The following is a 23,972-nucleotide window of genomic DNA, read 5'->3' as shown; positions in this document are numbered from 1 at the left end:
AGCGCCTCCTCAAGCTAGTCGAGGCGATAAGCAAATCAGGCTGTTCCTCATGCCTGTTGAAATCAATGAGAGACCCTAGGGTGAAGTTTTGAGATTAGGTTAAATGCAGCACTTACGTATCGGCATTGTGTCAAAAGTTTAAAAGCATGGGTAGGGGGGATTATTTCTTCTGCTGGGATAACGTGGGGCTACATCGGGAGGGAAATGGCTGCTACCTGTTTGGTATGGTAAGCCTTCATGTACGTGAGGGAGCAACTGTTTGCACTAATCCCACCATGAAATTCCTCTGAGACTCAGAAGTGTTCCCTAGTTTTTGGAAATCTTTTATTTGCTGTTTAGGTTTTTGACTGCCCTTCGTTCACTCCAACCCTATTACTCTCCCTCTGGCTCAGCAGCCTCTAAATGAGGTTGCACAGAAAAGATCAGACCCCATGCATCATACTTGTGCTGACTGTAGGCCATTACAAATTCACTGAAGTGAACCTAAGAAATGCTGTGTGGCTCAATAATTATGCATGGACTATATTTTACATAGACAATCTTACATCTGAGCAAGATAAACAAAACAGGATAATATGAAATATGCTGCATTTATCTCCACAAACTTTGATGGATGATCAGTTTTCATTTAATGTAAAAAACACATGCAGGCATATAGTGCAAAATCATACTTGCGATGGAGTATTTCTACTCTGCAAGTGAACAGAACAGTATCGGCAAGTGAAAAGGCACTGGCTTACATTTCCTGTTTGGCATAAACAACTGTGGTTTCACAAGCACGGGGCTGAGAAGACTAACTCACTCTTCCCTATGTGCTCGCAATTGCTCAACACTACCAAACAGTCGATTGCTAGGTAGACTTTGTGGCTAATGCTCCCCCGCTTTGATTGGTCACTTTGATCACTCCCATCCCCAGCTTGTCTCTAAGTTTATGGTTGAATGTTTAAGCAATTTGTCGGAACAACTTTTTAATGTGATATGATGTCAGGGTTGTTTGTTGCACTGCTCCAAACTGGCCAAAAGAATTCAAGAAATTCATCCTTTAAGTTTTGCTATTTTCTGGTCATCCGTGGCTCTCTGTAACATCTCCATGTTTGTCATAGTATTATTCTGTGTTGACTCCCTTGAGCACACTCCTTCCTCAAGAGTTTTGAACCAACTAGTAATTCTGTTTTGACGAGGCTCAGCACAGCCATCTAAACTATCATCTTTCCCTCTCTTTCTGATGCTCAACCTTTTTCTCCTTTCCTGAGGATTGGCCAGAGCCTCATCCCCACATGGACGGACTCTCCAGCTATTCGGAAATAAACATCCTTGACATGAATTTTCTCTCATCTGCACTGATCTCCTGGGATTGCTCAAGAGGCTGTGATAGCACTCTGCCTTAAGCTGAAAGGAGAAGATAAGGTCACTAACATAACTTGGGCAGGCGACGATTGCATGGATGGTTGCCTCTCACCATCTCCTCCAGTGGAGAAAGTTGCAAGGAAACTTTGCTTACTAAGAAAACACAAGGACTAGAGGATAAAATTAAAAAAACAAGTTTGTGTTGGATTTCTGCAAATCAGCTCCATCTTGACTTGACTGGGCTTGATTGGTTGCACTTCGATTTTAAGATAAGTCTCAGTCATACCAGGATATTAAACAGTTAAATCAGCCCATATATTATATATGAGCCTAAAAACCAAATCTTTCTTCAAACCATGTGAGTCTAAAAACCAAATACTTAGTAGTCCAGCTGTGATCAGAGATGTCACATTATGTTAAGACAGTCACATTTTTTCACATCTGATTTCTAAGATTAGTCGGATGAAGATTCATCCTCATCATTCACCCAGTCCCTAGTATTAGTGTGAAGCTTCTCCTCCATGTTTTTTTATGATGATGTCAAATACTGTATTTGTTATATAAGTAAGGGGCCATCAACACTTAACTCTGATGTGAGAAGTCTGACTGAGCTGTAACAACATATGATTGGAAAAGTAAGTAAAAAATAAACCATGCACAACAAGCAACTTTCATTTAACATGATTTCTTCCAAATTTTTTAGCTGCGGCAGATGTGAACTATTCATTTGGTACAACAAATACATTTTAGAGACATGACCACAACCCAAGTTTTAAACTAAACATATTTGGCCCTTCTCAGACCTGAGGGATCCACAAGTGTGTTCACACCTGCTATTGAAATGTGTCTCTTTATGACCACTTGTGATCAGATCTCTCTTCCTGGTCTATATGCAAATAAAATTTGTCATTAGTCATTTGTGTTGTGAAGACAAAATTATGTTGTTTTTACAGAGTTTGTTAGTTTACATATGATGATGACAATGTTTCAGTCTATGTGTCGACGCAACAAAATTGAAGGGTGTGCAGGATGTGCCACAGTCCAGAGTAAGTCTACAGATAAAATGGAGAATGCCCAGCTGTGATGTTAATATAGCTAAAACATCACCAATTATGTATCACATGTATCACATAAACTGTAATTTTGCATTTGCAGCTATTATACTCAAAGGCTCAAAATGTGATTCATAAATTTGTTAATGAGCATAATATCTTGAAAAGCCACAAATGTCACAGTCGCGTTACTCTTTGAGTGAACCACTGTCAATGACGAGCAGAACCACAGGCCAAGATAATTCATAAGAGCTTAGATTTACTATATGAACGCTGTACTCCAGGTTGAATATTGATATAATGCAAATCTAAATCCGCTGAGACACGACCCTGGCAGTGCATCTGTCACAGGTTGGGGAAATTATCACTGCACCGTTCCCTGAAAATTTCTATATAATGAGAGCAAATAGGCATCCAAGATTGTGATGAAATGAAAGTACTTTATGTGTTTATTATCTCACCGTACAATCTGCATTAATTCATGGGGGAGCCAATGTACTCGTCTAAGCACTTTTCAGAAACTCGCTGGGGAAGATGCAAACAACATTCTGCAACATTATCACATTTATTATTGTACCTCACAAGAATTATGTCTTCTTACATTTGACTTTATGAAGAAATGGCTTCTTGGAAACATTGATATAAAAGTTTGCACCCGCTGTCTCTGGGGCTTTTTGGCCGCACTAATTAAATTTGCACTGCAGCATATTAGGCCTGCTGTCTCAACCTTTGCCGGGCGGGCAGAGGAGTGTGGAGCTGAGAGGTCTGTAACAAGGGGAGGAGAGCAGGAGGAGTGCAAAAACTGCAGATAGGAAATGCATGAAGAGATGGAAAGTTGCATCAATCAGCAGCATGTATGGAGCAGGATCAGAATAAAGATGGTGGCAAAGGTTTTAAAAAGTGGGTGCATACACAGTTGAATTAATTATTCATGGATGACAGTCTCCTTTTCCACAGTGAGTCTCACTGGGCCTGTGGTTCATGTCTTTCATGTATCGAGGAATCGCTGGGTCCCGGGGCGCTTGCTTAACAGTGTGCTAGGAGCGGAAGCATGGCAGCTCTGGCAGTACTATAATAATTACCAGTCTTCTCTGCTCAGCCCTCCTCTAATCCCAGTTCAGTGCGCTGCACTGCTTGTCGGTGTCTACGTCAGCCTCACATACAGCGAATCTCTCAAGAATCCAATACATCTCTCATTTGTTTACGAGACATTACAGAGAATTTGAGGCTTTGCAATATGTTTTCTTCAAGGGCTTCTTCAGAGCCATGGACCCTAACCATTGAAAAAAATGATCACAATCCTTCCACAATTCTTCAGGAGAAGAGAAGGAGCGTCACTCTTTCTCACTTCACTTCCTTCTCACTTCCTCATGTGTTCCTGTGGCACAGCCAGTCTCGGAGCTCATTAATGGAAAATGACAGCAACTGGCTTAATATTGAACTTAAAGCTAGCGTTGGTAATCCTGGAAAAGTTAGCAAGAGCAGGCTACAACATAAGTAACCAATACATCCCACCCTCTCACATCATACCTCCCATCAGAGCTACGACCCCCAAAACAAATGAACGTTCACTGTCTGACAACTGCTAAAAGCTGACTTTTCCATAACTCACTTGATAAGTTCTGACCTTTACTTTATTCAGTGATACTATCAGAAGGAGAACTTACCGACCATTTCTGTAACATGAATCACAAAGCACATTACAACCCCCTCTTAAAAGAGCATCTTTAGGAGAGGTGAGAGTAGAAACATGTCACATTTACTGTGAAAAGAAGATTCACAGGTCAGTATAACATGGCCAAAGGACTTGCACCTGCTGCTTGCCACAGCATGATTTCTGTGTTTCACCAGGGACACAACAACCACAGTCTCAGACAGAACAGATCCATGGAGCTTATATGTGCACAGCAGCTGGGGAATATGTCTCAGTGATGACTAACCGTGCTGCAACACACAGCAGCAGTGGCTCTGTACCACAATTGTCCATACTTGTAAGTGCACTTTTTTTAATGTCTCCCTCAGTTCTACCAGGACTAACAGCTTGTATCCTGCATGACTGTTCCACAAACAGTTGTAGAACACAAACAGTCAAAGACCCAAAGTATAGAAGCACCTCACTCTGAACTGCAAGGAGATTTAAACAGGGCAAAAAAAGCATTTTGCATTATTTTGTTTGCTTAACCTGCAAGTCATGAAGACATTGTGAAGATGAGATGCTGGGGTTTTGTTACAGAAATTATTAGACTGATTCAAGCTAGCAGATAAGCTGACTCTGCTACTAATGCTGGAATAGTAATTGTGGGCTTAACCTGCTTTGGGAGAGAAGTTTAATTCCCTGAATTTTAGATTTGCTTCATGAGATTTTGGGAATTGATTTAAATTATTTTTATTTTAATTTACAATTTAGTCAGACACATTAAGTTTCTAACACGAAAGCCCCCAGAAATCAATGAATTAATGAACAGGAACTGAAAAACCCAATAAATCCAATAATCTCATGGGACTGATCTGAATTAATTAATCTTAACCAAAGATTCAAATAAAAATCCAGATCTTCTTTATTTAGATGTGCTGAGGTATAAGTTAAATTCTATTAGATTTTTTAAATACCAATATTCCATACCAATGTAATAGAAAACAATGAGTTGAGACCATGAGTATATAAGCTTGGTGCAATAATTAAAGGAGCCTTGCATAATCAGTGCTGGTGTAATAAAAAAAAAAAAGGAAACCTTGATAATGAACTGATAGCGTGTTTAATACAGTCATTTTTCCAAAACACTGAGTTCTAGCTCGTGGAGCGTGAGTGAGGATTAACCTGGATGGTTGGCTAATGTGCTTCTGGGCTAATTTAGCATTTTACAGCCAAATTTAACAGTTTACGGGCTAATTTAACAATGTAGCCAATGGCAGGGACATGCAACTACAATTTAATTTATTTAAATATGCTCACAACACAACGAGTCGGTGACAACAGTTGAACAGTAAACTGAGGAATTAGTTCGGAATTAGTAAGGAACAGTTTGGCAACAAGCAATAAAATTGATTAGATGTGTTTTAAGTAGTTAAGCATTTGGTTAGTCTGCAAAAACAGGACTAAAAATTCACTGTGACAACCGGGAGGCAAAATTGTATGTTTAGAAGTGCAGTGCACCATGTCCACTGTTGACCTCCAATACGGCTGCCTGAGGGTGTCTCAGTGTGACCTGGGCAGCCTATATATACTGTATATTTCTCTTCAGGTAAGATGGCTCAGAAGGGCTTTCTCTGTGCAGAGAGTGTGTGAGAACAAATGCCAGCTTGTTTTGACAAAAACAGCTACAGACAATCCATCCTGAGGGAGAATAGTGTGTGAGTGTATAGACGTGAGTGTATGCCTGAATGCACACATGCACAAGTGCATCGCAGTGTGAATCCTTATACTCCACTGTACTATGAACATTTGTGTCCTTTCGTATTTGCAATGGATGTAGCCAGTACCTCTAATTTTAGCCCAAGAAATATCTCTCCTGTCAAAGCTCCTGTACCTTTATGTCATCTGTAGACCCATACAGGATACTGTGGTGAATAGCAGCACCAGGTGGTATTAACACATTTTGAATACCCTAATTACAGATTTAGCTCAAGTGACGGTCTAATGGCTCATCATTTTCCAAGGACAGTCCTCTCACTAAGAACAGCAGACCTGCAAGCCAAACATGTACTTTATGTTCTTCACTTCATAGATATGTGCTGACACCATACTTACCAAACTCCCCCCTGAACCAGATCTCTCAACATTGTGCAACCAATCACGCAATCTATCAATCAATCATATATTTTCATTTGCATTACAGAATGACTAAACATAACTGATTATCAAAATATTATTAATAATAATCAGATGACTAAATAATACTATTACCTCCCTTTTATATAAATCCTTACTTGGTTATATACTTTGAAGCTAAGAATGTCGGAGTCTCCCCCTTTGGTTCTCCCCAGTGGTACAATTATAAAACACCATGTCACCGATAAACACAAGCCCATGGATAAAAACAAATGTCATCAGAATAGTCTCAAACATAAATTATAGACATTAGGTTAGCCATTACTTAAATGGTTTCATATTTTTTAAACACTTGGAATAACAACAGTATATTATGTCTTGTGTTTGCCAGTTACTGTTTACAAAAATGTGAATATACGCACATTGTTCATGATCAAATCTTTATTATCATTATTATGTGTAACAAAACCATTATGTAAATGCTTTATAGCGTGATGCTGACTCTTAACACAGGTCTCTTTTTTACTTGAGGAGACCAAGCTCCTCCTCTACAACACCCCTGTCTTTTCATCACCAATATCATTAGCTTTCCATTTCTCCATGCTGCTTCAGTGGACAGAAACTTTAATTGCCACACATAAAATCGACATTACATGAAATATTATCATCTGAAGGCGAGGATAAATAAAAACAGAGCTCAGTTTTAATGTCAAGCACACACTAATTAAAGGTCCCCTCAGAATGCTGACTGTGAAATTGATGTGCAAAAGAGACACAAATTATGAGCAGTAAATTCAAGGAAGCCCGTTAATGAAACTGACAGAAGGACACTGTAAAATTGATAACATTTGAAAGTAAACAATACTACACCACAGTGAATGCCTCTCCACTTTAGGATGAACTATTTCCTGTGGCCAACTTGAGGGAATTATGTTGCACTGTAGCTGAACCGCAGCAGAACGCAACCCCAGGTTATAGGAGACTAGTCCATCCCCATATCATCCAATATGTATGCACCAGCTCACATTCATGACATTTCTGTACCACATTTTGCATTACATAACTTTCTGTTTAGACACGTACAGGATTAGTCTCACTGTACACAGGGGGCATGTAAGTTATTAGCCTAGCGATACCACCAGAGCATATTGATCTGCTGTGACATACTGTATGTAATCACCAGCTTTTGGTCTGGCAGTTCTTTTTAAGCTCCGTTTCTCTTAGCTGCACAATGGAACTCCTGCTCCATATCTTAGTCTCATAGTCATCACCAACAGCAACAGTCAAGTCTGATCCTAATCTTACACACTTCTTAATTTGCCAAACTCCAGGACTGAAAAATTATAGAAAAGTAAGGATGTCTGTACTTTCTGAATTCTGATAGTTGCAACTGTGCAGTTAATATTTTTTTAAATACAAATTGAAGCATGTTAGCTTTAAGCTGATGGGCATAAGTCTATGGTAAAATGTCAAATTTTTGTGAACATTTAGAAGACACATCTGTACAAGCTGAATCTATAGATCAACTTGAAGAAAAACACCTGCATTTACATGCTGTGTATCTGTTTGATAAACTTGGGGAAAATGAGAGAGAGTGGACAAAATAGCCAGAATAATTCATTTTAATATTACAGCTAACGTCAGTACAGTTTATATTTTGGTTGCAGTAATATGTTGTGATGCTCACAAATGTAAGTATCGTGATGTAAAATTTTTGATGATAAGATTTAACAATTTAGGTTTGCATGTTAGCCTGCTAATGTTTGCTGATTAGCAAATGCAAGTACAAATACAAATGTTGATGTGATAATGGTTCATGATAAGTCATTGATCACCAGTTATTTGGATTCATGCTCTAAGAATAATTAATGTCAATCCATTTTGTAGAGATTGAAGTATTGATGTAAATAGTTTTGGGTAAATGACAATTTTGACAAGCAGAAAAGTCCCAATTGAATTGAACAGGAATCACCAATGTTTGACCCAGGGGTGTATGTTCCGTAATCCTTTTTTTTTTTTCATTTTGACTTGATGTTGGGGCTCAACCAAAAGTCAGTGAATCACCAAATTCATTAGGGTTCATCTTCAAAATTTCAAGGCAATATATGACTGCAGACCAAAATGGTGGACCTGCTGTCCAACTTACATAACCATCCTGCTTCAAGGTCTCTTCACAGAGAACAGACACGTATGAGTGTGATGTCATCTTGCTGCCACACATTTCAAGGTCTCTTCTACAGACAGAATAAACACAGCACATTTTCCTCTTACTTCAGAACGGCAAGAATATTACCCAGCATCCTCTCCTTTCTCTCCTCTGTGTAAAGTAAATAGAATGTGCTATCATTAGTTTCACTGTCTGTGAGTAGCAATGCTTGCTATAGCTTCACCTCTTATTCTCTCTTCTCATTCAGTTTGAACAGATATTCAGCTATTCTTCTCCAGGATGAGGCTTCTTATATCATCATTTCACTGAACTGAAATAAGGAAGTTGAGAGCATGACAATGTCTTTGAAAGAGAGGGGGGATGCCTGATGTTTGAAACAAGGCAGATCTGGAGGGTTTCGTCTTTAAGTCCAGCTGAAACTGAATGTGCTATGATGAATGCATTGCTCAAAGGTAATGGAAGTGTGATGAAGATGTGGGTACCGGCATCGGTGAGATGCATTCTTTGTGATGCTTTAGAGCTGATGAAATAGCAGTTAACCTACAGGGAGTGGGGCAGTACAAGTACTAAATACTTCATGTGATGTACATAAAATTATACATAGAAAAGCAATCTGACGGTAATGTGTAATTAGAGTATGGCCATTCATTTCAAACATGAATCAAGTAATACATATCTTCTGTCTGGATTTGTGACTAATTGCCATAACTCAAGCTCTGGATGAGTAGATTTTAGTGTTCAGCTGAACCAGCAAAATGAGGAATACTGCAGTGGAAGGTTTAACAAAGACAGCGCAAACTCATGTGTGAAATTGTCCTGGCTCACTTCATGTTTTTTTTTAACTGGAAACCATCATCAAATCAGCACAAAGCAGTCAAATATTGCGTTCACACCAAATGCAAGGCAAATATTTTACATAATGATATAACGTACTGAAGTTTTGTCATTTGCTTCATCCGCTCGAGCCAATCAGCGTTGAGAATGAAACTCAAAGGAGACAGATCCTGGCACTGATCAGAACTAGTAGGTCATCTACTTGTGAGCCTCAGGTAAAGCTTGCACACAATAGTGCTGGCTTCTCCGGCATTTCCACACTCTCCTCTCTTCCGAGGAGAATGGGCCAATATTCGCAGGTTGTGTTTACTCGCGTTTACTGAGCACTGCAAAAAAAACTAATTATGCTCACACAAGTAACGCAAGAATTAGCTTTGCCTTGTTGTGAATGCAGCGTAACATTTACAAACCACTTGGGAAGTAATGATTCAGTCTTGTACACAGGCCTTGTCATTGTTCAGACATTAATGAGTTTTAAATTTTGTCAGCTCTCCATCCAAGTCCAATCTTGAAAGCTGTCCGCATGTTCATTTAAATTCTCTTTTATTCAGCGAGAGCAAATACAACTCAACAGCATGAAAAGACTTCATGGCCAGGGCACCATGCCGCTGCTTGTTAGAAGTGGGTTACAAGGTTCTTGGAGGAGATAGAAACTGTTGGGGTGGACTGCTGCAGAGCTGTTGTTGTCTGAGTGCTTGGTGTGAAATCAAAGAGAATTTTCGCTCTATCGCTTGCTGCTGGAGAGGAGCCTAGAAAATGGAACAATAATATTATAACTGTTAGAGTTAGTTAATGTGACGGTTGTCTCTGCTTTTTACTGATGTGTTTTGTGGTGTGGCACCACTAACCATGTTGGAATGTGATAATAGGTGCATCAAGCACAGTCAGATCATGTTCCACATTAATGCAACTTTGAATATTTCTTCCAATTCATCGCTTCCAATGAAAATCTGTGAAATCTATTCAAATTGTGAAACTGTCTGAGCTGCGTATGCAAATGCAACACACACTGTAGCATACTGTATACATATAGCCTTCAGGTCAAGGTTGGAGGTTTTAATTCATTCATGAACCATTAGAATAAATGCACAAATAAAACCTCAGACGGGCAGCCAGTATGTATATGTGATTTATGTGCATATCCTATCATTTTAAGCCCTAACCAGATTTTGCAGTTGAATAATAATGATACGTGTATAACTTTTCTTTTTAATACAAAACTCAACAGTCAACCTCTGCTGTCTAATCCTAAAAACATTGTGTTCTTTAAGAATCAACAATTCCAGGTTTGCTTCATATTTTCTACTCACAGTCAGGCACCAGAGTGCACTATGTTTGAATGAAACTGCTTTTATTTCAGAAACAACAGGAGAGTGAAGAGAAGTTTTGACAGAACCCTGGTGATATTATGATTCAACTACAGATCAAACTGAATTGTTGGCCAAACAGAATAAACAATATGCTCTCATTTGCTAGTGACTTTCAGTGTGATGCTCCGAATATGACACAATGTTATACAAGTGATATTGTTTATAAAGAAGTTTACAGACCACAGTATGGTCAGTAATCCCCTATTTACAGTTGTTTTTCTTGAGTGGCTCTCTTTATGTTTATTATTTAAAACTCAAAGCATGGGTAAGTGGGTGCACATTGAAAGCTAATGCAGATTAGTGTTTTGGATTCTGAGTAAAATATCACACAAATTAGATTATGTTGCTTTAATGCTGTACTCTGCATTTTCTGTTGAATTGACAATGGTGATTTTCCACATCCAGGCAATTCTTGTAGTGATCTAAAGGAATAATGAGACATGTTGTAATGGCTCATAGTGCTAAGAGCCAGTACATTTGTATTTAAATGTAACTGACCACATTGTTGATCAATATCAGTGACTCAGTTGTGACCACAAAGGCTGCAAAGATTTCACACATTGTCAATAAATCATTTGAGGCCATTGTTTTAGTGGAAATGCTTCAGATATCAGTACACAAAGTCATTTATTTTTCATGGTTGATTGGGTCAGACTGGATTGGTAATGGTTTACTACTTTGACTTCTCAAAGAAAAGAAGAAAATCTTGCATCATTGGACACAGAAGTTGGTCAGTAAAGGAATCAGGTTTGATGCGGAACTTGCAAAAACCTACATAAAACACCTTTAATAATGTAATTTAGACAGTGAGCGGAGTCAGGAGGGGCTGAATAAAAGAATGAATGTGCGCCGCAATGAAGAAAGATTTGACTCATTTATCAAACATTATGTAGTGATCAGTGTTGGTATTGTGGTGGTGATTACAAACAAATAAAATGCTAAACTGTAGCGAGTCAGAGACGTCAGCTGAGTCTGTGTCCGTGTGTGTATGCGTGTCATAAGAGATAGAGAGAAGTAACTGGACTGAATCAATTCATCTATATAACTTAATATAATATATAATTAGTAACAGTTATGGATTCACTTATATAGTTGAATGAATTCTCAAGGAGACAGACCATGATATTAGTAAAATACAATCACAAATCACCCAAAAACATCCACCGGCGATGGACTCAGCCTATCACAGATAGAAGATATCTTCATGCCATATAAGTGTTTCTGGGAAATCAGAGACGTAATGAAAACAGTGACTTATGTATCAGCCCAGCACTTTACTTTGGTGGAAAAGGAGTGTTTGTCTCGTTGTCTGATTAATTTTATCAGAGTCTGTGTAAAAAGGAAGCATCTTTTGTGGCACTCCTGATCAGCGTGTATGTGATTCAAGTTCATATTAGTAGTAACAATGTAAAGTACAGTACCCAACTGTGAGCTGAGTTAAGGAAAGCATCAAGTTGTGTGTGTATTTGTGTGTGAGTGTGTGTGCTTTAGGATATGGTGGGTTACTATCTTACTGTATTTTTTCAGGTAATAAAATCATTGTGTTGTGCTTTAACAGAATAAAGCTGTACAAGTTAGCTGTACCAGCTCAGCAATCATCAGAAAACAGGATGTGGGCCGTGCAGAGATGAGCCTTCAGTAAATAGCTTAGTCATAACTTAGACAAAACACAAGTTGACAGACGCTCTGCAGAAATAAGCTTCAGCTAAAATATGTTTAATAAATAAGGACGTTTGCAAAGGTCTTAAAAACATGCTCATACCCTGATGATTTCAGACATGTGTCGTGAAAGCAGGTTAATTCACTGGCTCATCAGAATGAATCACTTTTCTGTTTGTGCAACACTGGTACCTCCACATAGCCTTGTGTTTGTATGCGAGTCAACCTGAACTGTATTCATTCCTATGGCAACCATGTCATCTCCAATGTGTTGCAAAACTCCTCTCCAATGTTTTTTTGGTCTTGGATGTGCCTCCGTGACCAATCGAAAAACTTTGTGATGGATTTCAAACAGATCGACTGAAATTTGAGCCACAGCAAATTAGTATAATATGAATAAGTTAAGAGCCTATTTTATTCAATTTAGTAGTTTAATGTTGTTGATATTCTAATTGTGTAATTAAATATAAATGTCAAACAGTTTACCACATTGTGAATTTCATAAATCCAAATTAAATAAATATGGGGGAGTTAATTATTAAATTCATTCATTTATTTATAGAGATATTGATACAAATATAATTGACATACACAATGGGCTTTAACCAACAATGTAAAAGCAATATTGTTGTATTAAAAAGATATTAGTCCACGAGCACATTACATAAACCAACGCAGCAAAAAAAAAGACAAAATATCAAATATTAATATTATATATTAAGTATTCTTCCAATGGCGACAATGGCTTCTGTAAACATATGTAAAAGAAATGCATTTCCATGCAATGAACACAAGGGGTTGGAGTCTGTATATGAGTTGGAATTACAGACAGAAAACAGAACTGTGACGAGGCTGCATAATGACTTCCTGTATGATCAGTAATCACACCAGCACAGTACTCAAATTTGGAATATAATAATTATAGCTCTTTATCTCTTTAATTGCCGCCTTGTACTGTCAGAAAAACCTACAGTATTTTTGTATGTAATGTGAGTCAGTTGTATAATATTCACCGCAACCTCATCATGTTTACAAGCTATTCTCTTTGGAGGAGAAAACCCAGCACGTTGATGCTTGTAAAAATGTTCATAAAATGTATGATCGCATCTCTACTCTACTTAGACAGAGATGCATGTGCTGAATTTCTAGTTGCTCTACAAATGACACACAAGCGCGGCATCTGAATTTCTCGTTGTGTGCACGATGTTGGAGACACTGCTGAATGACACTCGGCAAATCCAAGACATAATGGATGACTGAATAGGACAGCAGTGGCTTTAAAGTTTCGAATGAATGTTAAAGCATGATAACAGCCCTATCTCCATGGTTACAGTGCTGTCACATGGGGGAAGCAGCAGAATAAGACCACCTCTGACTGAAAGAGATGACATGTGATTGGTGGAGAGAGAGAGGTTTGCCTGCTGGGGGGAGCAGCCTGCTGCTGCGCTCTCACTCCTCACACCAGGGGAGAGTACATGTGTTATGGTCCACTGAGGGGCAGTGAGCTGTCCTGCATATGGCCTCGACAGTCCCGCCGGCCCACCAGTCAAAGACCACCTGCTCTTTAGCAGAGCCAAGCAAATCCTGGTCCATTTCCTGTTGCACATACGCAAAGAGACGACCGAAAAACGTCAGCTGCTTTGCATTAGATCCAGTGCTTAAATTGTTCTAGGCATTCATGCATGTTTCACACCCACAGTGTGATCACATTTGTCCTTGTCAAGGGAGAGAGAGCATGCTCCAACCTTCCTGAACTGTATGTATCAGAAGACATTATTGTCTCTCAATGCTGTTTCTGTTTGTCTATTATCAGGATTATACAAAAACGAGTGCACTGCTTTTCAGACAAATCTATAGAGATATATTTTTAGATTGTTAAATTTTGCTCGAGTACCAACAGGAAGTCAAGATTAGTCACTTACATATGGAATGATATATCTTAACTTATTTACTGAGATGGTTTAGTATAAAATGTTGATATTCATGAGCCCCAGAAGATGAATGCTACTGACTTAAGTGATTCAATAAATTTTCCTTTCCTTTTCCTTGTTTCGTTTTTGCAGCTATTGGGTAGTTTGCTTACTGATAACATTAATTGTTGAGCCTCTACAAATAGCTGTTATAATGTATCTGCATTGGAGATTATTAATATAGTGTGAGTCTGTTCTAGTTTTGTCTCCGTGATGATTGACAACAGTGTTCCTGGCAAAAATATTGTGCAACTGTGGAGGCACAGTTATAGCCAGCATGATCTGATACATACAAAACCTCGCTGGTAGAAAACTCTGTCCACAGCTCGTGTTGGGAAAATTGGATTTGTAACACTGAAAAGCCCATGGGATTGGTCCTCTGATGCACACTTGGCCTTTCTCGTATAAGTTAATGTGGCTTGAGGATCGTTCTCACTGCTCTACAAAAACCTACTATTCACCACAAAGCTGGACTCTCGCTTCTTTTCCTCCCACGTGAATGAAGAAAGCCCATCTCCAGTCAATAGTAGCAGTCTGTACCTAAATATACTTTCCTAGGTTTTCTTGCTTTGTCTAGGCAGTGATACGGTTAATCTGAAAGAGAGAGAGAGAGAGAGAGAGAGGTTCACGTAACTCACTGAGAGAAGAGGCAGGGAGGAGTGGCATGGATCCAGGTGACTCAGAACATGTGACAGGGGTCAGTGCTGTGGGAGGTGGCGAGATGAATGACTGAGGTGTGAATCCTTGTTGCTAATGGAAGCATCCACCTCCACTGAGCTCTTTTTCCTGAAGTCTGTGATTAGCTCATCTTGTGTGCAGCTACGTGCCTTCAGTCTTTTGAGCTTAGGGTTTAAATATCCCTGCGTGAATTTGCACTTAGCATAAAATCTGTGTTTATTCCAGACCATCCACATTTGGTTGTCACGCTAAACCCCCAGTCTTTGTTATTGCAACTTGACGACAAGGTATGCACAGCTTCACAAAAGGCTGCTCTGAGTAATTTCTACCAGCATGAAACTGTTAGTCAGTTTTTAATGGACTGTTTCATGCAACTTGTACATTTTTGCTTTATGTAAAATCTGAAATGCTTCCTCTTCACACTTCACCGACTAATCTGACCATTCTCCGCGCCTGTTGTTAGTTGCCCTGGTTACAAAGTCCTTCAGCATAGTACAGTAGCATTCCTGCTCAATGCAGAGAAAAGCTTAATTTGCTTTGGAGGAGGGTCTATGTTGTATGCTGCATATTGCTAAATTTAGAAGATTCTTTTTATTGAGGTCCAGAAGGTTTGTTTATGTCTTCAAACAGAGAGTAGAGCTAAAACATTCATGCACATTACCGCACGGATCAGTGCTACGATTGTGTCTTTCACGCAAGAGGAGCAGAACAGTTGTTTTGAATGATTTTTATTGGTTAAGCACATTCATGTCTACCACCTGCTCGCTTCCCTCCTTTTATCTGTTCACAACGATTTTGCAAAGTGGATTTGATTAAGTGAGAAACTGCTGCAGAGTAATTGTGTCATTAGTAAAGCACATTCAGGTTAGAGAGTGTTTCTGCTTCTTTATAGGAATATTTTCACATAAATATCTCCCCTCTGTCACAACACATGCAGGGCAGATCCACAGAGACTGAGAGTTTCTGCTATACGATGTTACCCTTATCACACGGCTCAGGAGTATGACAGACAGAGGCAGAGCTCACAACCTGAAAACAAGCCATACAAATGGGAAGATATAAAGAAGATGTTACCGCCCTCTTTGAGTTGTTTCTAAAACACATTTAATCTTACTGATTTGGTCAAAGATCGAAATACTCATAAACATACTCAACATAATCATAAAAAATTAAGATAAATAAAATGTAAATCATTTGTCAGTATAGACAATCTTCTAACAATGCTAGAACTGATTCATTATAACCATTGAGTATTTAATGAATTATGCAGGTATGAGGATACATACTTCCCACTCCCCTCTTACTGTGGGCAAATGGAACATCGCACCTGTATGCTCAACATTTAGGGGCTAAGAGTTGGCTGGAAGATCAATTACACAGATGGTGGAAATGTAAACATAGGCTTTTCCAGCCTGAATGTCGTAAATCGTTGCTCTGACCTCGTGGGTAATCCATCCTGAGCACAGACCTTTAGAATACTTTATAGAAAAGGCCAATTTTCTCCCTGATTGTCTCATTTGCTGTTATGGGTCATAAAGAAGCAGCATTATCAATTTTAGACGGTTTAATAGCCAGTTAAAAACGCCTTTAGGGCCTTTAAATTCACTGGTGTGCCTGCCTGCCACTAAACCACCAGCTCTTGCTGCACATGACTGGATTCTTCAGGACCTGAGATGATGGCCAGAAGTTAGCGAGCAAGTCACGGAAAAGTCGTCTTCTCGCAGTTGTCAGGCAGACCATGTTCATGTGTTTCGGGGGCGTAGCTTTGAAGAACAGGCGATGGAAGGGGGTGAGATGTATTGGTGGTCTGCTTTTGCTAATTTTTCCATGAGTACCAACCCTAGCCTTAAAACCTAAACATCAGCGATAAACATTTTTATCATAAAATGTATCAAATGACAAAGTGACAATGTAAAAGAAGAATTTCATACTGGAAAACTTGGTATCATCAGTTAATTAATCTTTAGCCTCCCCTTAGCTTTATGGGGCTTTATAGTAAGTTTCACATGCATGAATATTGGACTTAGACTCACTCGACTCAAAAACAATACCTCTGCATGAATTTCCCCTTAACTGCTGGAGGTGTGAACAGGTAACTGTTAACAGACCTTTCATATTAACTGAAAATGTGATGATATAAATGTTATCAACTTGTTTCAGATGCCTCCAATTAAAATCAGTAATTTGATTTTAATGCCTCATGTTTCTGAGGTAATTAAGATAATAAAATAGTCTAGAAAATACTTTTTGCTGTGCTCTTTAAACAGTAATTGCATTCTTTATTTGGACAATAAATATTATACACAAAGTACTGTACGCAATCGAGCATTTCTTCAGAATAAAAAAAGAACTCCACTTCCTCTGGTGACTCAGACCTCCTTTAACATTTCAGATTTAATTGCACACATGTCTAAAAAGTTGCCTGCTCCATTAAAAAGCCCTTTCAGCTTCCTCCTTCTCCTCCCCATTTTTTTTGCCAGCAGACGAAAATGCACAGTTGCAGTTTTCAAAATTGTGAACTGACAAAGCTGAGCTTGTGATCTTGCTTAAAAATCCAGTTTAAAGACAGTAATAGAGATGGATCCATATAAGCCAGTTCAACCTTCATCATGCCCCTCCATCAGAGTGTCTAAAAAAAAACAGCACTTCAGGCTGATAACAGAGCATCATTAAGTCCTGATTCAAAGGGTCAACTCAAAGCACATCACTAACCGCATCACCACGGTGACAAACTACCAGAGCATGAGGGAGAAGCATCGATTTTAGTCATGCAACTGCTGTGTGTCTTCAGGGTCTGTCATGCAACTTTAATGAAAATAGATTTCCCCTGTCTTTCACCTGTGCAACATGTGGTGGAAACCAGTTCAACATGTAGAGGAAACACTATTAGAAGAGGAAGAGAATCTAATAACAGGACTGACACGTGAAACATGACAAATATCAGAACTTTGGGGCTTTCGTTTTTTTTAGTGCTGCAATTGCTGGTTTTTTCCGCATAGATCTGGTTTCGGTTAGTAACAGAAGATATCATTAGAAATTTCAGAACAGTTCATCAGTGTTTTGTTGCATGGAGCAGAACCCTGCAGCGGAAATGACTTGTAAAATGTCACCTGAGAAATTACCTTGCACGCTCAAATATGATGGAAAATGTCATCCATTTCTTCAGGACGCAGTCAGCAAACACCACAACTCAATAATAACACCTTCCCTCCATCATGGCCTTTATCGCTTCAACCCCTGCTATCCGTACCACTATTGTGAATAAGAAAATGACAGAGCAGGAGGCCAGGGTGGCAAACTAAGTGGTGATGACAGTAATGCTCCACACAGGAGGCCCATTACTTCTAATGCACAGTGGAATGGAGAGGATGTGCCACATTGAGACTGCTGTAACGTCACCGCATGCCTTTGCATAAGCGACTTGCTCGCAGATGAAAATGTCTACAGTGGCAGCATGAATCAATGCTGAGGTGAAATATTAATCCATTTCCATTTAAAATTCCCCTTCAAATTTTTCTATTTGTGGATGCTGGGCAGGACAGCTCTTTGAAGCTGCATGGTACCATAAGTAACACTTTCAGTGAGGTTTGAGGGCAGAACACACTCTTGTTGGATTTCTTCCACTGGACGCTTCCTCTGTCTCATATAAAAATAACTCACCGCTTTTTATAAATTGATACTGATTGTTTCTTTCTCATAGAGCCAACAGTGCCAGTGTCATTGCAACATAACTGCTGTTCTACGCTCTGCCTGATAAAAGCCAAAACGACATGAGTTTATGTTAGTAATTTGTTCCAAGATGTCTGTGACAGGAAGAAGCCAGCCGCTGAAAGGCTGATTAATCCATAGCATCCTTTAGAGGATGTACACGAATGTCATTCTTCATGTGATACCACCTTCATCGTCAACACTGAACAGCAAAACAAACAAGATAAGGCCCCTATGCCACTGGTTTAAAAACCCACTTATATCTGGCTTTTGTTTGCAATGGGAATGGATATAATCTGTATTCACTCTTGGGTCAGCTGACTCTGCAGTTGACACAGGTTTTTATTGGCAGTGATGGAGACATGACACCTGGGTGAAAGCACCAATTTCTTCCTCTTCTTTATTTTGGCAGCCTAGACTCTGACGCTAAACTCTTTTTCTGACTTGAATAAAAAAGATGTTTTTTTCTGGTTCCGCTGAATTTAACTCTGATCCTTTTTTCTAAACTGTCCATTAAAACTCCAATAGTACAAGATGTACTATGTACTCTCACAGAGAAGGAGTGACTGGGTCAAAATGATTTATCTCAAAAATCTTTTAAAAAAAGACTTTCCAGGACGTATACCTGAATTGTGTGTAAATGCGTTTGCACAGTTGAATTTTCTCCATGAATGCATGAAGGCATATTCTGAGTGTTGCGTGTTCAAGGATTTATTCTTTTACAGGCTACAGGTACGATTGTTTTCTTCTCAGTTTCAAAGCGGCATCCAGAGCGCAGTGGAATCAACCAATCATCTTGAAGCGCAGATCCACACAACATGCAGTTGATATTTGGGAGGCATGCACATCCTGCGACAGCCTCAGAATGAACACGTACTATTAATAATATCAATAATAAACTACGGTGAGCTGTGTAGAGACGTGGGATGGTTTGTGCACAGCCAGTGATATTTACTGTCAAGTAATGATTAATAACTAAACAGATGAGCTCTTATAACCAGGACGGTTCAAGCTGTAATGTATGCACCCTGTATGTCGAGTGAGTTCACGTTCAATGCCTCAATCATCTCCGTCACCAACGTGAGCATTTCTTTCATGCTCAGATTAGCTGTTTAATGTCAGTCGCTGTGCGGCGGCCTGACTGCTTCACGGCTGCGTCAGGTGTCACAGCAGGATTTATTCAATGTGGTATATCCCCCCCACCCCCATTTTACTCTCTCTCACAGCAGGATATTGATCCACTGTAAATGGAGCAGGAATGGGCACAGCTACAAAATAAAAAATAACACATGGTCTCTCTGGTGTCACTTGTATTTGCCTGGACGGCTTGAGTCATGTGAGGACAGCGCCGGCTTGGGTTTGATGGGTGGACAGCAGCAGCAGCAGCGCTCAAGCTGAAGAGGCAATCAAACGCAGCTCATTCACTAAAATATCCTCCACTGAATCAGCGATGACGTTGGCAGTGTTTAGTGTGATGTAAGTTTGTAAAAGTGACTGTCTACAGGATTTATTTTGTTTTATAGGACATGGTTTTCTCTGCAGGAAGTGATATTTAAAAGATCATATTTATATTGCATGACACATTTGTGAAATAGAAAACATCTGCAGGCTGTTTGGAGATGTTTTCTAATGAGCAAGCTGCTTCCACATTATTTCATTTCCGCTGTGCTGCAGCGTAGTCTTCTATATCAGTTTCTTGTGACCAGAAAAACAAGAGTTTATAATCTATTAAAACCTGTAATTATGATGTATACCTCCCATGTGGGTTATGTAAAGTCAATATAACAGTCAGCCTCTGCAGCAGCTGAGTATCCACACGCGTTTGATTCCTCTCTTCAAAGCGAGAGACTATGCACTCACAGTCCACACACCACACTTCTCATAAAAAAAGAGCCAGTCCTATCTTATTACTTCAGATATAACCCGTCCACACTTGTGGGATGTTCTCTCTAACTTAAGTCATTAAACTCCCTTCTCTTGTATATAATACTGGTCCCTCAATCATACTTAAACGCCTACCACTCTTATTTTCTCAAAACAATATAGTGAAACATCATAGTGGGAGCATTGCACGGCACTCCAATAATGTCAGCAGCTACTGCCTCCTCTCAGCGACAGTTCCTGTGCTAGTATCGAAATGTGTACCTCGCTCTCCGTAGAGGAAGTGACCCTGCCCCTCTGGGTAGAAACATAAAAGCTGGGTACACACGACAAAGAAACGTCTCTGTCACACATCACAAGTGTTTTGATAAATGAAAAGAAGCATGATAAAGATCTCTTCCCTGCAGTACATGCCAATTTATGTCCTGGTGCTGCTGCTCAATGTTTGATTTGATGTATTCAGCACAGATCACTCCATGACAGAGACACATGGTTAAGTTGGTGTGTCGTGTGGCTCTAGCACAGGAGCATTAGTGGCTGAGGACACAAAGGTCCCATAAAAATTTTAATGAGCACAAAGAAAAGCCACACGCACGGTGGAGAAAAAATATATAATATCTTACAGACAAAGATGACACAAGGCAATGTGTACTGTGCTGTAAACAGAAACACAATAAAGGTACAAGGTAATACAAATGCTAAAACTGCATACCTGAAGTACTACTTGCTATTTATTCCACTAATTCACAGCATCATTTCACAAATTTCTTCATCTCCAGTCACACTTTCAAAGCAATCCTCACACTTCCACATTTCTCTGTCGTGCCAGTAGCTCACACAGAATTCAGTTAAGGCAGCTCTCCCCAGAGATCTCATTGTGTACAAATTGTGAGACTATATGTGATCTGTCGAGCCTTCCTGTGGCTGCTGCTGCTGCCGCTGCCATGGGGCCACCTGGGGTCCACTGCATGTCTGGACCTCTTCTGGGACTGAGCAAATCATTACCTATGCCTCACTGGTGAACAAGCACACATTGCTCATCTTAAATGGCCTTAAGGAGATGACACACGGATGAATGGTACAACCTATAGTGGAAATGCTCCCTTGGTGTTTTTTTTCCTTGTGTCAAAAGATAGGCATCTGAGTCTGCAGGAGTTCAGAGATTAGTGGCAGTGTGTCACAGCCTGATTGATCCATGCATGCTGAGGATAGTCTTTTATAAACTTGTGTGTTTGCAGGGCACTTTTCCAAAACACTGTTTGACTTCAGTTTGTACAAAGTTCATCAGTACAAGTGTTCTGTAAAAGAAAAAAATATATTATGCATGTGGTATTTGATCGCCATTAAACTAAATAAATCCCAATTATAAATAATAACAAAGGTTTTAATCAAAGCTAGGATTAGATGTTTTGCATTCATACCCATAGAGGTCTTGTATCATTGTCTTTGTTCAGTAGAGATCAACTGCCTGAAGATTCCCTCTTTGCATCTTTAACTCTCCGCCACAGACACAAGGTCAGATTCGTCCTCTGACTTTGTCTTTTCTGCTCTTTCGCATTAAGAGGTTGCTCTTTAGGGGAGTGTGGGGGGTTTAAGATAAGTCACTAGGAATGATCATTATGTGTTGGTAGGCACATAAGCATCCCCACTGAGGTGCAGCATCAGAACTAATGTGAGCCTGTGGAGTAAGTGAAGACTTTGTGCTGCAATCACCTCCTGGAAAATCAGATGTCAAAGACTTATACTGTCTGTACAGTGAGGATTCAGGAGTGTGTGTGTGTGTGTGCGCGCGTGTGGGTGGGGGGGGGTCCTCTCCTCTATTCTATTTAGAGCCAACTAATGCTGCTCCACCTGTAGAGTTTGCATTAAAGTTTGGTTTAATTAAACACCCCAATGGCTTTGTGTGTGTCAATTTTAAGACATGGTTTTTGTGGATTTGCTTGAATTAGTTTTGAAAACATTTTTTCTGCAATCTGTTCAAACCTAAAGGGACTAAAACTGTGTTGGCTTTTAAATAATTCAGACTTTGCGCAAACTGTGCAGAATCCATTGAAATATCTTTGAATGTTATTGTGGGTTAATTGAAGCTGGAGCCACTGACTATTTCTCATTCTTTAAAATATTACGTAACAAATTTAAACTGAATTAGAAGCAGTGTTATAGATACGTTTAAATGCAATCATAAATGGGAGGGAACCACAACAAGTCATCGCAGTTTGAGCTTTTCCTGCGCATCTCGCTGATGTGAACGGCTATTCACAAGAAAAAAACAAAACATCACAACTTACCTTGACACTAAATTCAGCCTCCAAATGTACGATCCGGTCAAGATTGAGTCTGTCCTCGGAGAACACCCACCTTACTCCTATGACACTAAACGTCAAGTTTAGAGAAGATAAAAGTAGTTGTGTGTGAAATTCGTGCGCTCCTCCGCTCTGTAGTAATGTACCATCTGTTGTGCCTGCGCGCATCTAGCTCTGCGCGGTGAGGAGGAGACCAGAGGGAGGGAAAAGGGGGAGGAGGTTTGGTTCCGAGAGCGCAGCGCAACGTGGATAAGAGTGGAGGAGAGGAGACAAGGAGAGGGGAGGAGAGGAGGAGGAGGTTTGGTTACGGGAAGTGTAGCATAACGTGGAGGAGAGGAGAGGAGGTTTGGTTCCGTGAGCGCAGCGCAACGTGGAGAAGAGTGGAGGAGAGGAGAGGAAGATGAGGAGGATTGGTTCCGAGAGCGCAGCGCAACTTGGAGACTTGTGGAGGAGAGGAGACAAGGAGGGTGCACACATGAGGGGAGAGGGGTCAAGGGGGACAAGTCTGAGACAGTTCAGATCCCACATCCCAACTCATCATCAAACTGTGTAATGCAGCTTCATCAATGAACCAGTGACGCACATAAACTTAGTGATGGATTTTGTTTGGATCAGGGGCGGATCCACAGGCACCAGAGGGGCTCTGGCCCAGGCTGGAATCGGATTGCCCCCTGACTTGCCCCTGTCCCATCAGTACTCCTTACTCTGACTCACAGTACTAACAATGAATATGCTGTTTTGTTAATAATCTTTATTTTCTAAGCTTTCAGACATGCAAGTCCAGACCCAATTGTTCAGACATCCTCAGCAGTTCATGTCTGAAAACATGTTTTTAGAAGTGAACAATGTGCCCATCTTTATTCAAGAGCGTGGTCTTTCAGTTCGAGCGCATGACTTGTTAAATTTATGTTCAGATCGTGTATTACTTTTCATCAAAACCCTGCCCTTGCACTAAAATATCCCCTGTTTGCACGTAAATTTGCTGTGCTTCTGCTCAAACTGTGTGCTTGCATTCAGATTTCCTGTGCTCCGGCTTCAGCCCTTCTCCACACTCGCGCTGCTTTCTGTGCGCTTGTGTATCGTCTGTTCTCGGATATCTCCTCTGCTCTTAGATTTTTTGTGTAATCCTTGCAAAATTCCCCAACCAATAGAATGCCAGATGCCGTGTTAACCACTGGTCAACCAATGAAATGAATGATATGATCCCTGCCTCGTTGCGGGCGCATTTGCTTCA

At 39.9% G+C, this 23,972-nt stretch overlaps 1 protein-coding gene and 1 long non-coding RNA gene across 2 annotated transcripts in view; one reads left to right on the top strand and one right to left on the bottom strand.

Annotated features, from left to right (window-relative positions):
• The window catches only part of camkvb (CaM kinase-like vesicle-associated b), a 37,070-nt gene extending 14,060 nt beyond the window's left edge, over nucleotides 1–23,010 (bottom strand). Inside the window, exon 1 of the mRNA XM_069512364.1 lies at nucleotides 22,724–23,010. The gene's annotated coding sequence lies outside the window, so the exon portion shown is untranslated. The remainder of the gene's footprint in view (nucleotides 1–22,723) is intronic.
• LOC138405236 (uncharacterized) overlaps nucleotides 1–23,972 on the top strand; it is an 89,639-nt gene that overhangs the window by 19,769 nt on the left and 45,898 nt on the right. The gene's annotated exons all lie outside the window — the stretch shown is intronic.

This window comes from Paralichthys olivaceus, chromosome 2 (genome assembly GCF_024713975.1).
Source record: "Paralichthys olivaceus isolate ysfri-2021 chromosome 2, ASM2471397v2, whole genome shotgun sequence".
Taxonomy (NCBI): Eukaryota; Metazoa; Chordata; class Actinopteri; order Pleuronectiformes; family Paralichthyidae; genus Paralichthys; species Paralichthys olivaceus.
Note: the sequence above shows the minus strand (reverse complement) of the source record. Positions and strands in the feature narration are given on the sequence as shown.